Source organism: Myotis myotis, unplaced genomic scaffold, assembly GCF_014108235.1.
Source record: "Myotis myotis isolate mMyoMyo1 unplaced genomic scaffold, mMyoMyo1.p scaffold_m19_p_11, whole genome shotgun sequence".
Lineage (NCBI taxonomy): Eukaryota > Metazoa > Chordata > Mammalia > Chiroptera > Vespertilionidae > Myotis > Myotis myotis.
The window spans coordinates 40,109,349-40,123,921 of NW_023416315.1; positions in this window are offsets into that span (position 1 = coordinate 40,109,349).

Below are 14,573 nucleotides of genomic sequence, written 5' to 3' on the forward strand. Positions count from 1 at the left end.
TGAGGAGCCTGGTCAGACCTAAGCATGTTATCTAAATTACAGTTTGGGGTCTCTGGATCACTGAATTGACAGAAGCACATTATCTAGAGCCCTCTGGTCTGGAATGAGGAGCCTGGTCAGACTTAAGCATGTTAACTAAATTACAGTTTGGGGTCTCTGGATCACTGAATTGACAGAAACACATTATCTAGAGCCCTCCGGTCTGGAATGAGGAGCCTGGTCAGACTTAAGCATATTATCTAAATTACAGTTTTTGTTTTGGGTCTCCGGAACACTGAGTCAACAGGGACATGTTAACTGGAGCCCTCTGACCTTGGGATAATTGTGCTGTCCTTCCCAGGTAAGGGAAAATGTGCTTTCTAAGACTAGTATAACCACAACCCATGGGATATTCACATAAGTAATAGGGTATTTAATCGAATGGGATGATTTATATAATTCAGAAAATCAAAATAACCTGTCTATTGTTAAACAAAGCAAATAGGTACATAAGCCAAAAAGCAGGGTTAAAGGTAAACTATAGTTTCTACCTGAGATGTTTGCTACCATACTTCAGTTGCAGGTTCGATCCCCAGTCAGGGCACATACAAGAATCAACCAATGAATGCATAAATAAGTGGAACAACAAACTGATACCCCCCCTTCCCCTCTCTCTAAAATTAATTAAAACAAAAACAAACAAAAAAACAGGCCTTACCTGCAGAATGGAAGTGGGATCAAAGCCAAGTGACTGAGAATGAGCTGGTGAAGTTACCGGCAGTGTTCGTGGTGAAACTGTACCTCGGTTTCTTGAGCTCAGTAAAGAAAGAATTCAGAGCCAAGAACTCAAATTATAAGAGAAAGTTTGTTTAGAAAGTTACAGTAGAAGTGAGCCAACTGGGCTTCTGAAACAAGCTACAGAAGCAAAAGAAGGGCAGTAGGACCCTCGGAGAGAGGAAGACAAAGGTACTGCAGCTGCGGGGAACCAGGAATAGATGTTGAATGGAGGCAACCAATCAATGTCTGTGCAAGCCCAGGAGGCCTGGATAACAGCAGCCTGATGTGCAGGCCCTCTGCACAGAATCAACCTCTTGTAATTTAAAATCCGCTCTCTATCTTTGAGAGTATTTTTAAATTTCCCTTCCTACTTCTTTTTCTTTCTTTCAGTTGAATTGATCAGGATACTTAAACATCAGTGCCCATATAGTTGTCTTATTTACAAGGCCCTAAGGGAGCTTTCGGGAGAACTTCAAGTTTAAGAAAATATGCGCTAAAGATTGGTAGGAAAAAAGGCCCATTTCACAAAGCAAATCTTAAAGACTAGCCACAGCATTTATCAGCAGTGCCAGGGTACTGAAGTGCCAAATGAGCTATAAGAAAAACAAATGCTGGAGATAAGAAGAGCCCTGACCTGGGGGAGGAGGGGGCGGGGACGAAAGTCTTAACTAGGGGTATAAATTGTTTCAGGGGATTCCTTGTCCAGATAAGCTTTCCTAAACTGGATTGACCCAAGAAAGCTCCTGCGATCAAAGCATCGGTCTATTTCTCCCTTCCTGTCTCCTTTGACCAATGCCTTTCTTTCATCACTTGATCATAGAAAGGCATAACTCACACTCATCCCAAATCTCCTAAGGCAGTGGTTCTCAACCTGTGGGTCGCAACCCCTTTGGGGGTCGAACGACCCTTTCACAGGGGTCACCTAAGACCATCGGAAAACACATATATATAATTACATATTGTTTTTGTGATTAATCACTATGCTTTAATTATGTTCAATTTGTAACAATGAAAATACATCCTGCATATCAGATATTTACATTACGATTCATAACAGTAGCAAAATTACAGTTATGAAGTAGCAACGAAAATAATTTTATGGTTGGGGGTCACCACAACATGAGAAACTGCATTAAAAGGTCGCGGCATTAGGAAGGTTGAGAACCACTGTCCTAAGGCATTGCCTGGGGTGTGCTCAAGAAAGGGGAAGTGAGTGACTCTAATGATACAGTAATTAGCCCTCTTGGAAATCAGATGGACTCCAATTCTCTGCTTCCCACAAAAGGGGAATCAAGTCATGAGGTGAGAGGCCGCTAAAAATAATCATGGGATTTTGGTATATAACTGAGAAGAATTCAAAGAATGGAGCCCTGTTGTTATAACAAGACTCCATCATGCCTAGTTACTTATTTAAGTGAAGCGTTTCTCAGCCTACATCTGCCAAATCGTACATTCAGCATTGATGTTAACCCTGCTATATTCATCCCTGACTATATGAGGGGAAAAGGCTTTACCATTATGAACTGCAATTCCAATACAACTTTACATTTTATGTTTAGCAATTATTCATCAGTATTTATATATGTACTAGAGGCCCGGTGCACAAAAATTTGTGCACTCGGGGGGGGGGGGGCGGGGGGGGGGTCCCTCAGCCCGGCCTGTGCCCTCTGCCAGTCTGGGACCCCTCGGGAGATAACGACCTGCTGGCTTAGGCCTGCTCCCGGGTGGCAGAGGGCAGGCCCAATCCCTAGGTGCAGCCCCTGGTCGGGCTCAGAGCAGGGCTGATTGGGGAGTTGGGGTCGCCGCCCCCTGTCATGCACAGAGCAGGGCGGATTGGGAGGTTGCGATGCCACCATCAGTCACGCTCAGGGTAGGGCCGATTGGGGGGTTGGGGCACCGCCCCCTGTCACACTCAAGGCAGGGTCGATGGGGAGGTTGCGACGCCACCCCCTGTCACGCACAGAGCAGGGCCAATCAGGGGGTTGGGGCGCTGCTCCCTGTCACGCACAGAACAGGGCCAATCAGGGGGTTGGGGAGCTCCCCCCTGTCATGCACAGAGCAGGGCCCATCAGGGGGTTGGGGAGTTCTCCCTGTCACGCACAGAGCAGGGCCGATCAGGGGGTTGGGGCGCCGCACCCTGTCACACACAGAGCCGCAGGGTGATCAGGGGGTTGGGGAGCTCCCCCCTATCAGGCACAGAGCAGGGCTGATCAGGGGGTTGGGGTGCCTTCCCCTGTCACGAACAGAGCAAGGTGAATTTGTGGGTTGAGGAGCTCCCCCCTGTCACTCACAGAGTAGGGCTGATAGGGGAGTTGGGGCACCGATCCCTGTCACACACAGAGCCGCAGGGCGATCAGGGGGTTTGGGCGCTGCCCCCTGTCAGACTGATCCTGGTGCCGGGAGGCCTCTCGGCTCCGCTGATCCTGGTGCTGGGAGGCATATTACCCTTTTACTATATAGGATAGAGGCCTGGTGCACGGGTGGGGGCTGGCTGGTTTGCCCTGAAGGGTGTCCTGGATCAGAGTGGGGGTCCCCACTCAGGTGCCTGGCCAGCATGGATGAGGGGATGATGGCTGTTTGCAGCTGGTCACACACCCTTCAGGGTGGGGGTCCCCACTGGGGTGCCTGGCCAGTCTGGGTGAGGGGCTGAGGGCTGTTTTCAGGCTGGCGGGTGACTGAAGCGCCCAACTGCTCCTGTTTTTCTTTCTCATTCTGGGCCAGCTTTAGCTCTGGCTCCAGCTCTGAGGCCTCTGCTGCTGAAAGCAGATATCTGGTTTGTTTGGGTTCTATAATCGAAACACTGTATCAACTCCAGCTCTGAGATCCTGGCTGGCTGAAAGCAGGTTTCTGGGGTTTTGTTTAGCTTCTATATTTGTTACAATGTTTCAAACTGCAAGCTCAGAGGCCGGCAAGGCAGGCGGGGAACGTTGGAGTCCTCTGTCACTGAAGCAAGCAAGCCTCATGTTCGCTTCCAGCGCCTGGCTGCTGGCCTCCATCTTGGCTGGCAGTTAATTTGCATATCGCCCTGATTAGCCAATGGGAAGGGTAGCAGATGTACGGCTAATTACCATGTTTCTCTTTTATTAGATAGGATGTTGTTTTGAGAAATTGTGTGGAATTTCCTAACACTTTGAATCTATGGTTACTGAAAATTTAAAATGATCTCTATTTGTTTACATATTTCATTGCATAGAAGTATGTTGCTCATGAAATAAGTATTTTAAAGGATAAAATAAAAGTGGAATGGAAATATAATATCAAGAAGAAAAAGGAACAAAAAATTTTCCTACAGGTAAACAAGAATTGACTTATGTATATTTTAAAAGTATGATGGGTGTTAAATTACTATATTATTTCAATTCTACTGGATAGATATCAAATAGTGATGTGCCAGTTTATTTTTAAATGTCATTATAATGTGTTAGAATATATATATATATATGGTAAAAGCATAATATGCTAATTAGACCAGATGTCCTTCTGGACGACCTTCTGGATGAAGCCAGGGCTGCCAGGGAAGCCCGGGTCCGGGGTGCCAGAGGGAAGCTGGTGCCGACACCTGGGGGAAGGAAGGCCTACTCTTGCACAATTTTCATGCATCAGGCCTCTAGTATATATATATTTCACAATGGATATATATACTTTAGCAACTCTTTAACATGATAAAATTTTAGGCATCAATTTTAAAATGTGGTGAGGAATGTATTGCTTCTTAAAACATTTTAGGAGTACCTGAGTGAAAATGTCTGGAGACAGTGAAAGGAGAAAATTATGTTAGACAAGAAAATGATCGAGGTAGGAAGAGGCCCGCTGTTGAGACTGATTGTGCAATGAAATACGATGATCAAGGACCTGTCTGCTCACATTTGCTCTTGTGTCTTTTATCAAAGAGAAGGATCTAACTGAGAATGATTAAATGGACATTGGTAAAGGGAACGAGAACTCAAGATGGAAAAAGAAACTGTAACAGTGTACCCTTCTCCCTGGAAAGCCACCAGAGGGTAGTAAGAATAGCAAGGGCTTGAGTCAGCCAGAAGTGACTCAGAATTCTGACTCTGCCAGTTATTATCTGTGTGACCATGGGCAAGATGCTTAACACCCCTCATCTGTATCATGGGCATAAAGCAATTTACCAATGGGGTTAAGTTTCACAATGGATGTAAAGTGCTTCGCATAGAGTCAAACATGGTGAGACAAAAAATAAGGTGGTTTGGTGATTATTATGTAGCTGAGGGCCTTGGAGCAACTTATCCTCTTTGAGCTTTACTTTCCTATAACACAGGCATAATAACATCGACTTCCTGGGATTACTATGAGGATTAAATTGATAATGAACCTGAGAACACTTATAACACAAAGAAGGCATTCAAAAAATATTAGTTCTTCCCCTCACCCCTTCTTTCTTCAGGTTCCTATTGATTTCAACAATTCTATGGTACCCCTGATGAGACATGAAAAAGAGTCTAATTTCAAACACCCATTTATAGAATAGTACATTACTTTTATTGTGTCTACTAGTAAAAAACTAAATCTGAAATGATTCTTTTTCTCACTGAGAAAAGAGTCCTGGGTCTCATATTACAAATGGCTCCATCCTTGTGGAGATGGCGTTTTTGCTTTACTAGCAAATCTCATTAACGACAAAGTTATTTTCATGAAATTGTGGGAGACAAATATGTTGCTGATCTAAGACCATGTAATCAATTCTCTCACAAAGAGAACTTCCTCAGAAAGAAAAAAGTTCCTCCTAAGCATTTCCTTTTCTTATGAGTGAAAAGATACAGCACTTATTAATCTGTGGGAATAAATGCTACTGATTGATGTGATTCACTTATTCTCCATGGCACCGACTATGCCTTCTCTTTGTAACTTTGTGTACAAAACAAAGCCTGGTTTAAGATGAGCTAGGACGCTGGGGAGGGAGTTAGGGAACGAAGTTTTATTGAACAGGTTGGGGATGTGTCTACAGCCCCACTTTAATCTGTGGGGTAATATCCATTTGGCTCTGTTCAGAACTAGGCTGCCACATGGCTGCGGTCTATACAGGAGGCCCTAAATAGTCAAAATGCACAAGAAGGCCCTTATCAGCCAGGATCCCAGCAAGAAACAAATGGCACACTCCAAGGGAGTGAAAGAGGTATCGTTGAAGCTGGATAATGTGTACATGGGCATCTGTTATATAGTCTCTATTTGTCTATATCATCAGGGAGACACAAATTAAACCAACAATTAGATACCACGACACATTTATTAGAATGGCCAAAATCCAGAACGTCGACAGCACCAAATGCTGGCAAAAACATCGAGCAACAGAAATTTCATTCATTGCTGGTGGAAATGCAAAATGGTACAGCCAGTTTGCAGTTTGGTGGTTTCTTACAACACTAAACACACTCTTATCATATCATCCAGCAATTGCACTTCTTATTATTTACCCAAAGGAGTTGGAAACATATGTCCATACAAAAACCTGCACAAGGGCCCTTAGTCAGGTAGCTCAATTGGTTAAAGCAGTGATCAGCAAACTCATTAGTCAACAGAGCCAAATATCAACAGTACAACAATTGAAATTTCTTTTGAGAGCCAAATTTTTTAAACTTAAACTATATAGGTAGGTACATTGTTATTAACTTAATTAGGGTACTCCTAAGGCTTAGGAAGAGCCACACTCAAGGGGCCAAAGAGCTGCATGTGGCTCGCGAGCCACAGTTTGCCGACCACAGGGTTAGAGCATCGTTCCTATATGCCAAGGTTGCAGGTTCGATCCCTGGTTAGGTCACATACAAAAATCAACCAATGAATGCAATAAATTGATGTTTCTCTCTCTCTCAAAAACAAACAACAAGTAAAAACCCTGCACATGGATGTTTATAGCAGCTTTATGCATAAATGCCCAAACTTGGAAGCAACCAAGATGTCTTTCAGTCAGTGAAGGGCTAAACTGTGGTTCATCCAGACAATGGAAATGAGCCATCAAGCCATGAAAAAACATGGAAGACTCTTAAATGCATATTGCCAAGTAAAAGAAGCCAATCTGAAAGGCAACACCCTGTACTATTCCAACTATGTGACATTCTGGAGACAGTAAAAAGATTAGTGGTTGCTAGAGGTACAGCCGGGGGAGAGGGGGGTGGTGGGCAATAGGTGTAGCACAGAAAAACTGAAAATATTCTGTATGATACGATGATGGACACATGTCATTATACACTGGTCCCAACCTACAGGAGGCACAGCCATGAGGGAACTCTAGGTAAACATCGGACTTTAGGTGATTATGTGGCATCATGTAGGCTCATCAGTTTTAACAAATGCACCACTGGTAGCACATAATGGCACTGAGGGCAGGACTCTGGCACCTGGTCCTCGTCACTGGCTCCCACTGGCCATAGCTGAGGCATGTCTTATTGGTCCATCTTCACCTCATGTTCTCTCTTAGCGCCTGGACAGTGTGACTTCTGGTCTCTGCTCTTGGGAAACACTGTTAAGGACCAGTGGCTGTCCTTTGTATCCCCCATCCCCGACCCACCTTTCCTCCCCCGTCACTCCACCATGCCCTTGGCTTGCCTCACCTCAGCTCTCTTGGGGAGGTTGACATCCCTCTGCCACTTAGCCCCCAGTTCTAGGTGACCCCTCCCGGTGACTCCTGGCTCAATCCTCAGCAGCCCCAAACTTCAGTATAGGGAACGTTTACATCCTTTCTCTGCTTCAAGCGAGCTTTGAGGAATTTGGGGGAGGGGGTATTATCTCCAGACTTTCTTTCTGCCTAAAAATGACCCACTGACATTTCTTCCCTCGTGAAGTTGCCTCATGCGGTGCCGGGCTCTGAATGGCATCCTTCTCCCAGAATTCTAGATGGAAGGGGACCAAGCCTCTGCTGTTGATGGATGCCAAATACTTTCTGGAAGTCTTTATCCTCCTCACAGTTTTTAAGGAGAAGAAGAGGACGGTAAACTCTGCCAAGAAATCCAAGTTCTCTATTCTCTCTCCTTCCTTCCCTTTCACTATGAGTGGGAGGAGGCTGGGGGCCATTCCGGTGGGTACAAAAGTCTGACATTTTGAAAAGCAGGTAGGGCACAAAGTACAGACTTGGAAGGCATCAGCGTAGAAGTGATGGGTGAAGCTGTGGGGCTTATAAGTGAGAGGAGATCTTGGTCCAGGGCAGAGTCTCTCTCTCTCTCTCTCTCTCTCTCTCTCTCTCTCTCTCTCTCTCTCTCAAGAGATATATATATATCTCACAAGAGTGGCAATAAATTTTCTCCAAATGCTCTGGCATATTACAAAATAAATAACACAAATAATAAATAACACAAAACCTGTGAAAGAAGAAAGGCTTCATCTTTCAGTTTGTCAAGAAGTAGTTTCTAACCAGCAGCTCTGACTGTCCGAGGGAAACAGCACAATTGAGGAAGGCCGTCAGTCTTTACTATAAGGCTGTCCCTATTACAAAGACTGCTCATGCAACTTTACATATTCTAGAAGAAAGCTTCTTTAAACTGGAAATTCTTCACTGATAAAAAAAATTTTCTTCAATTGTCAAAGAGAATGCAGCCCTTTCTCAAGATTGCCTTTGAGGGTTAGATGTCTGTGGGAGGGAGGGATGGATAGATGGATGGATGGAAATTGAGTACATGAAAACATGGAATGGTCTCCAGAAGTGTTAGTCCCTTAAGAATTTATAGTTACTTAATTAAGCCAACTCGAAATTATTGAAAGCCTACTGCTAGCCACTGTGTTTGGCAAGGTCCCTGAAGTACCTAACCTTGACCTCATGGAGCTTTCAAACTAGAGGAAGAGACAAACAGCAAAGAAATTAATACAGCAATTGTGAAAAATTATGAAAAGTACTTTAAAGAGAATTATCATTACTACCTTAATTTTCATTTTTAATTCTATTAAATTAGAAAGACATAAGCTAGGGGTGCCACTTCCTTCTTACTGGAGGAGCATCAGCCACGACAGAGAGGGGAGAATCTAAGATCACATTGAAAAATTTTTCATATTGGCCCATCTGGCATGGCTCTGTGGTTGAGTGTCAGCCTATGAACCAGGAGGTCACGGTTTGATTCTGGGTCAGAGCATATGCCCAGGTTGCAGGCTCGATCCCCAGTATGGGGCATGCAGGATGCAGCTGATCAATGAGGCTCTCTCATCATTGATGTTTCTATCTCTCCCTCCTTCTCCTTTCCTCTCTAAAATCAATAAAAGTATATGTAACAATAAATATATGTAACAATTGGCCAAAGTTGCTTGATCTCCTGGTTAATTTTGTCACTGCCCAAAAAAAAGGGGGTGGGGGTGGGGAGGTGGATAATTTTAATTCACATTTGAATTTGAAGATCAACTTAAAAAGTGCACCAAATATGCCAAACTCAGAAACATTTATCATAAGCAAAATTTTAAAATATTAAATGTCTCTTGTCATTCTCTTTTCTCTATATTTATAGTTATCTAACTTATTGGGATTATTTTTTAAGGATTCAGTCACTATTGTATTAAGCTGCCCTCTGGTGGTTTTTAATTTAGTAAATATCTTTACCTCAGTATCTGATGTGTAGTATAGTGAAGGTACTGTGGTTTAACACCATATTAATTCCTATGTTCTAAAAGTGGTTTTTTGGTAGGGCCTTTGAAATATTCATGTAATAAGAACTGACACTGGTCAATGTCCAAAATAGGAAAAAACAGTTTGGAAAGTCATGAAGCAGAGTTTGTACATCCAGTGCAAGGAGTCATTACTATTAGCATTGTTTCCCTTATTGCCACTAAAGTCCAGGCCTGACTGATATGAGCCTCAGTCACAAAGTAAAGCACATAACAACAACAAAAAAACCCTGAAAATGAAAATCTATTTATTTAGTGATGGTCTTAATATATACTGAAGGCTCCCACACAACACAAAACGACTAATCCGTCCCCTGAATGAACCAACAAAACTATGTTATATGGAAAGGGTGCTCTATCTGCAGCAGAATTCTAACTTTTTTGAAACCTTGCAGCATCTTTCTATTTCACTAACTGTCTCTGAAGGCAGGTGAATATTTTTTTGGGGGGGAGGGGAGTGACTGGAAACCTTCAGTGGACCTTTTGACTTTACAAAGATACAGTCAAATCCCTTCTAAATGAGAGAGTTTTAAGGACTGCAAAGAGCTGAACAAATGAGGACACACACGGGCTGGGGCAGGCTTTGCACCAGGACAAGGGAGGGAACTTGATTTTTCTCTGTTGTTGGTCCTCAGATGAGATGGGTAGGTTGTAATTTGGAGGCGGCTTGAACATCTGGTGGGAGGCATGGGTCAAGGGTGGACAGGTGAACTGTGTCTTAGCAACACGTCAAGAAATAAAGCCAGAGGTCAGAATACTCGTTGGGAAAGGTATGGTTTTGAACTCCTACAGACTTCTTTCCAGTGCCTGGTTTTACGCATGTTTGCATTCCATAAACCCCAAGTCTTTTTTAAAAAAATATATTTTTATTGATTTCAGAGAAGAAGGGAGCGGGAGATAGAAACATTAATGATGAGAGAGAATCATTGGTCAGCTGCCTCTTGCACACCCCACACTAGGGATTGAGCCCACAAACTGGGCATGTGCCCTGACTGGGAATCAAACCGTGACCTCCTGGTGGACGCTCAACCACTGAGCCACGCCGCCATCTGGGCTGATTTTCTTCTGAGACTTCTGTACACCCTTCCCATTCTTCACAACGCACCCGAAGTCATTTTTTAAATTGTGGACTAAATCATATGTCTCTTTTGCCTAAAATCACCAGCATGGCTTTCCATTGCAGCTAGAACAAAATGCAGACCCTCCCACTGCCTGCAGGGGCCTTCATGGTGCTGCCTTTGTCGGCTGCTCTGTCTGCATCTCCGACACCTCACTGCTTGGCTCATTCAGCTCCAGCCTTGATGACCTTTGGCCAGTTCATAGCCGAGGTTAACGTCTCTCTCACCTGAAGGGCTTGGTAATTATTACTATCACTTCACATGCCCTTTTCCCAGATCCTGATTGACCCCTTCTCCTTATTCAAGTCTCTGATTCCCACTTTTCTTTGTGGCTCCATCTCTTTCTTTATTCCAGCCTTGGCTGCTTCTGTACAAATGCCCCTTTCTCCCTTCTTACACAGTATAAAGCCATTGCCTGTTTATGGTCTTTGTCCCCATTTAATGCCCCTAATAGCCATCTGCCCTTTTATCCACAGTAAATGGTGTTTTAGCTAAGCCCATGGCCATTTAGATACAGGCCACATTTTTTCAACCCTCCTTACAGTTACCCAGACTCTCTTAGACCAAAAATATTAAGTGCAACTTCCTGGTCGTGCCCTTAAAAGAAGTGTGCACTTCCCTATATTCCTTCTTGCTGGTTGTGATGTGGGGGAGATGGTGAGCTCGAGAAGCTACCCTGTACCCAGAGAGCAAGCTGGTGCTAGGATGGCATAGCCATCCCGCGGACCTGGGTGTCCACCTCGGGACTCAAATGTGGGAGAAAAATTTCCACCAATTCTACTCTGGGGCCTCTGTCAAAGGGGCTTGCACAGCATCCTAAATAGAATAGGCCCTCAAGACTTGGACCTTTAGAAAGGTGGGTGGGAGGACTATTCTTTTTCAATTTTGTCCCCAATCTTTATATTTTTTAAAAAAATATTTTTAAAATTAATTTCAGAGAGGAAGAGAGAGAGAGAAACATCAATGATGAGAGAGAACCATCAATTGGCTGCCTCTTGCACACCCACCACTAGGAATTGAGCCTACAACCCGTGTATTTGCCCTGACTAGGAATCAAACCATGACCTCCTGGTTCATAGGTCGACACTCAACCACTGAACCACACCAGCCAGGTGTCCCCAATCTTTAAAACAGCTCACATTAGGCACTCAAAAAATATTGGTTAAATGTTGTTATGGATTGATTGAGAAACCAAGATGGCGGCATAGGTAAACACTTGAAATTGCTGCCTCACACAACTACTTCAAAAAATACAACTAAAAGACAAAATGGACATCATCCAGAACCACAGGAAGGCTGGCTGAGTGGAAATTCTACAACTAGAAGGAAAGAGAAAAGCATACCGAGACTCAGAGGATGTGCGGTGCGGAAGTAAAGTACAGAGGTACAGAGGCGCACGTGGAGAGGGCTGGCAGCTGAGGACACGGTTGTCTTTTTCAATCGGTAGGGAGTCTCAAGCTCTGAGCTCCAGTTCCGGGTGAGTCTCTGGGAACCCAGACTCATACGGGAGAAACTGGACTGTCTGGCATCAGTCGGAACTCGAGGGCAGCTTCCTCTTGGAGGTGCTTGCAGCGATTGCAGGGACACTGAGAAGCGGGGCCTCTGAGGGCAGCCATAGCTGCTTGCTCCCCCCTGTTGATCCCCTGGGACCCCCACCCTGCCCAAGCTGTGCGCCAGCTTTTGCATATGAAGGGCCTGGCCCTTTGCAATCTGAAAATTACCTAACAAACTGCAGCTGGCCCAAGGCCCCAGGGCAACTCACATTGCTTCACAGCTGAGCTCCTGCTGGGTAGCCTCAGGCAGAGGATAGATTAGCACCTCCTTAGAGATCCAGGAGCCAGTGTGCCAGGTGGTCAGAGTAGGACCATCCAGATTGCAGCTCCTTGGATCCATCAAGGACACACTCAGGGGGCAGACTCAGTGAGCACCAAAGCCCCATTGAAGCAAGTCTTGCCCTGGAGGGGTGTCTCCAGCACAGAAGTTCTCCCACTGCAGACACAGCTGATTCTCACAGCCAATTGGCCTGGAGGTCAATTCCTCCCAGTGATACCTACAATAATCAAGGCTTAACTACAACAAGACTGTGCACAAAGCCCACAAGGGGGTGCACCAAGAGTGTCCACCTTAGGTAAATGGGGAGGCTGAGCCACTGGGCCCTATAGGACACCTAGCACACAAAGCCGTTCTATCAACACAGGGAAGCATAAAAAATGTGGAGACAAAGAAACAGGACACAAATGACAGAAATGGAGGAAAGCAAACTACTGGATATAGAGTTCAAAACCACACTTTTAAGGTTTTTCAAGAATTTTCTAGAAACTGCCAATAAATTTAGTAAGACCCTCAAAAAGTCTGGTGAGACCGCTGATAAATGTAGTGAGACCCTCAAGAAATCTAGTGAGACCCTTGAGGTTATGAAAAAGGACCAACTAGAAATTAAGCATACACTGACTGAAATAAAGGATATTATGCAGAGTTCCAACAGCAGACTAGAGGATCGCAAGAATCTAGTCAAAGATTTGAAATATGAAGAAGCAAAAAACAGCCAACCGGAAAAGCAAAATGAAAAAAGAATCCAAAAATACGAAGATAGTGTAAGGAGCCTCTGGGACAGCTTCAAGCGTACCAACATCCAAATTATAGGGGTGCCAGAAGAAGAGGGACAGCAAGATATTGAAAACCTATTTGAAGAAATAATGACAGAAAACTTCCCCTACCTGGTGAAAGAAATAGACTTACAAGTCCAGGAAGTGCAGAGAACCCCAAACAAAAGGAATCCAAAGAGGACCACACCAAGATACATCATCATTAAAATGCCAAGAGCAAAAGACAAAGAGAGAATCTTAAAAGCAGCAAGAGAAAGAAAGTCAGTTACCTACAAGGGAGTACCCATATGACTCTCAGCTGATTTCTCAACAGAAACTTTGCAGGCCAGAAGGGAGTGGCAAGAAATATTCAAAGTGATGAATGCCAAGAACCTACAACCAAGATTACTTTATCCAGCAAAGCTATCATTCAGAATTGAAGGTCAGATAAAGAGCTTCACAGATAAGGAAAAGCTAAAGGAGTTCATCACCACCAAACCAGTATTATATGAAATGCTGAAAGGTATTCTTTAAGAAGAGGAAGAAGAAGAAGAAGGTAAAGATACAAATTATGAACAACAAACATGCATCTATCAAGTGAATCTAAAAATCAAGTGAATAAATAATCTGATGAACAGAATAAACTGGTGATTATAATAGAATCAGAGGCATAGAAAGGGAGTGGACTGACTATTCTTGGGGTGGGGGGAAGGAGTGTGGGGGATGCGGGATGAGACTGGACAAAAATCATGCACCTATGGATGAGGACAGAGGGGGCGGGGTGAGGGCGGAGGATGGGGTGGGAACCGGGTGGAGGGGAGTTATGGGGGGAAAAAAGAGGAACAACTGTAATAATCTGAACAATAAAGATTTAATTAAAAAAAATAAAAAATGAATGACACGAAATAAGTAAGACACTGAAAAAAAATGTTATGGACTGAATTGTCTCTCCTTGCGCCAAAAAAATTAGTATGTTGAGGTCCTAACCCTCAACTACCTCAGAATGTGACTGTATTTGGAAATAGGGTCTTTAAACGCGTAATTAAGGTTAAATGATGTCATTAGAGTGGCCTTAACCCATTATGACTGGTGTCTTTAAAAGAGGAAATTTCACCCTGGCCAGTGTGGCTCAGTGGTTAGAATGTTGGCTCCCAGACCCAAGGGTCTCAGGTTGATTCCTGGTCAAGGGCATGTACCTGGGTTGCAGGTCTGGTCCCTGGCTTCAGTTGGGGACAATCAATATGCTTCTCTCTCCTCTCTCTCTCTCTCTCTCTCTCTCTCTCTCTCTCTCTCTTCCCTCTCTCCCTTTCACTCTCTCTAACAAAATCAATGGGAAAAAATATTCTTGGGTGAGGATTAACAAAACAACAGAAAAAAAAAGGAGATGAAATTTGGACACAAATAAGCACAGAGAAAAATCCATGTGAAGACATAGGAAGAATACAGCCATCTACAAGCTAAGGAGAATGGCCTCAGAAGAAACCAATGCTATTGACACCTTGATTTCAGACTA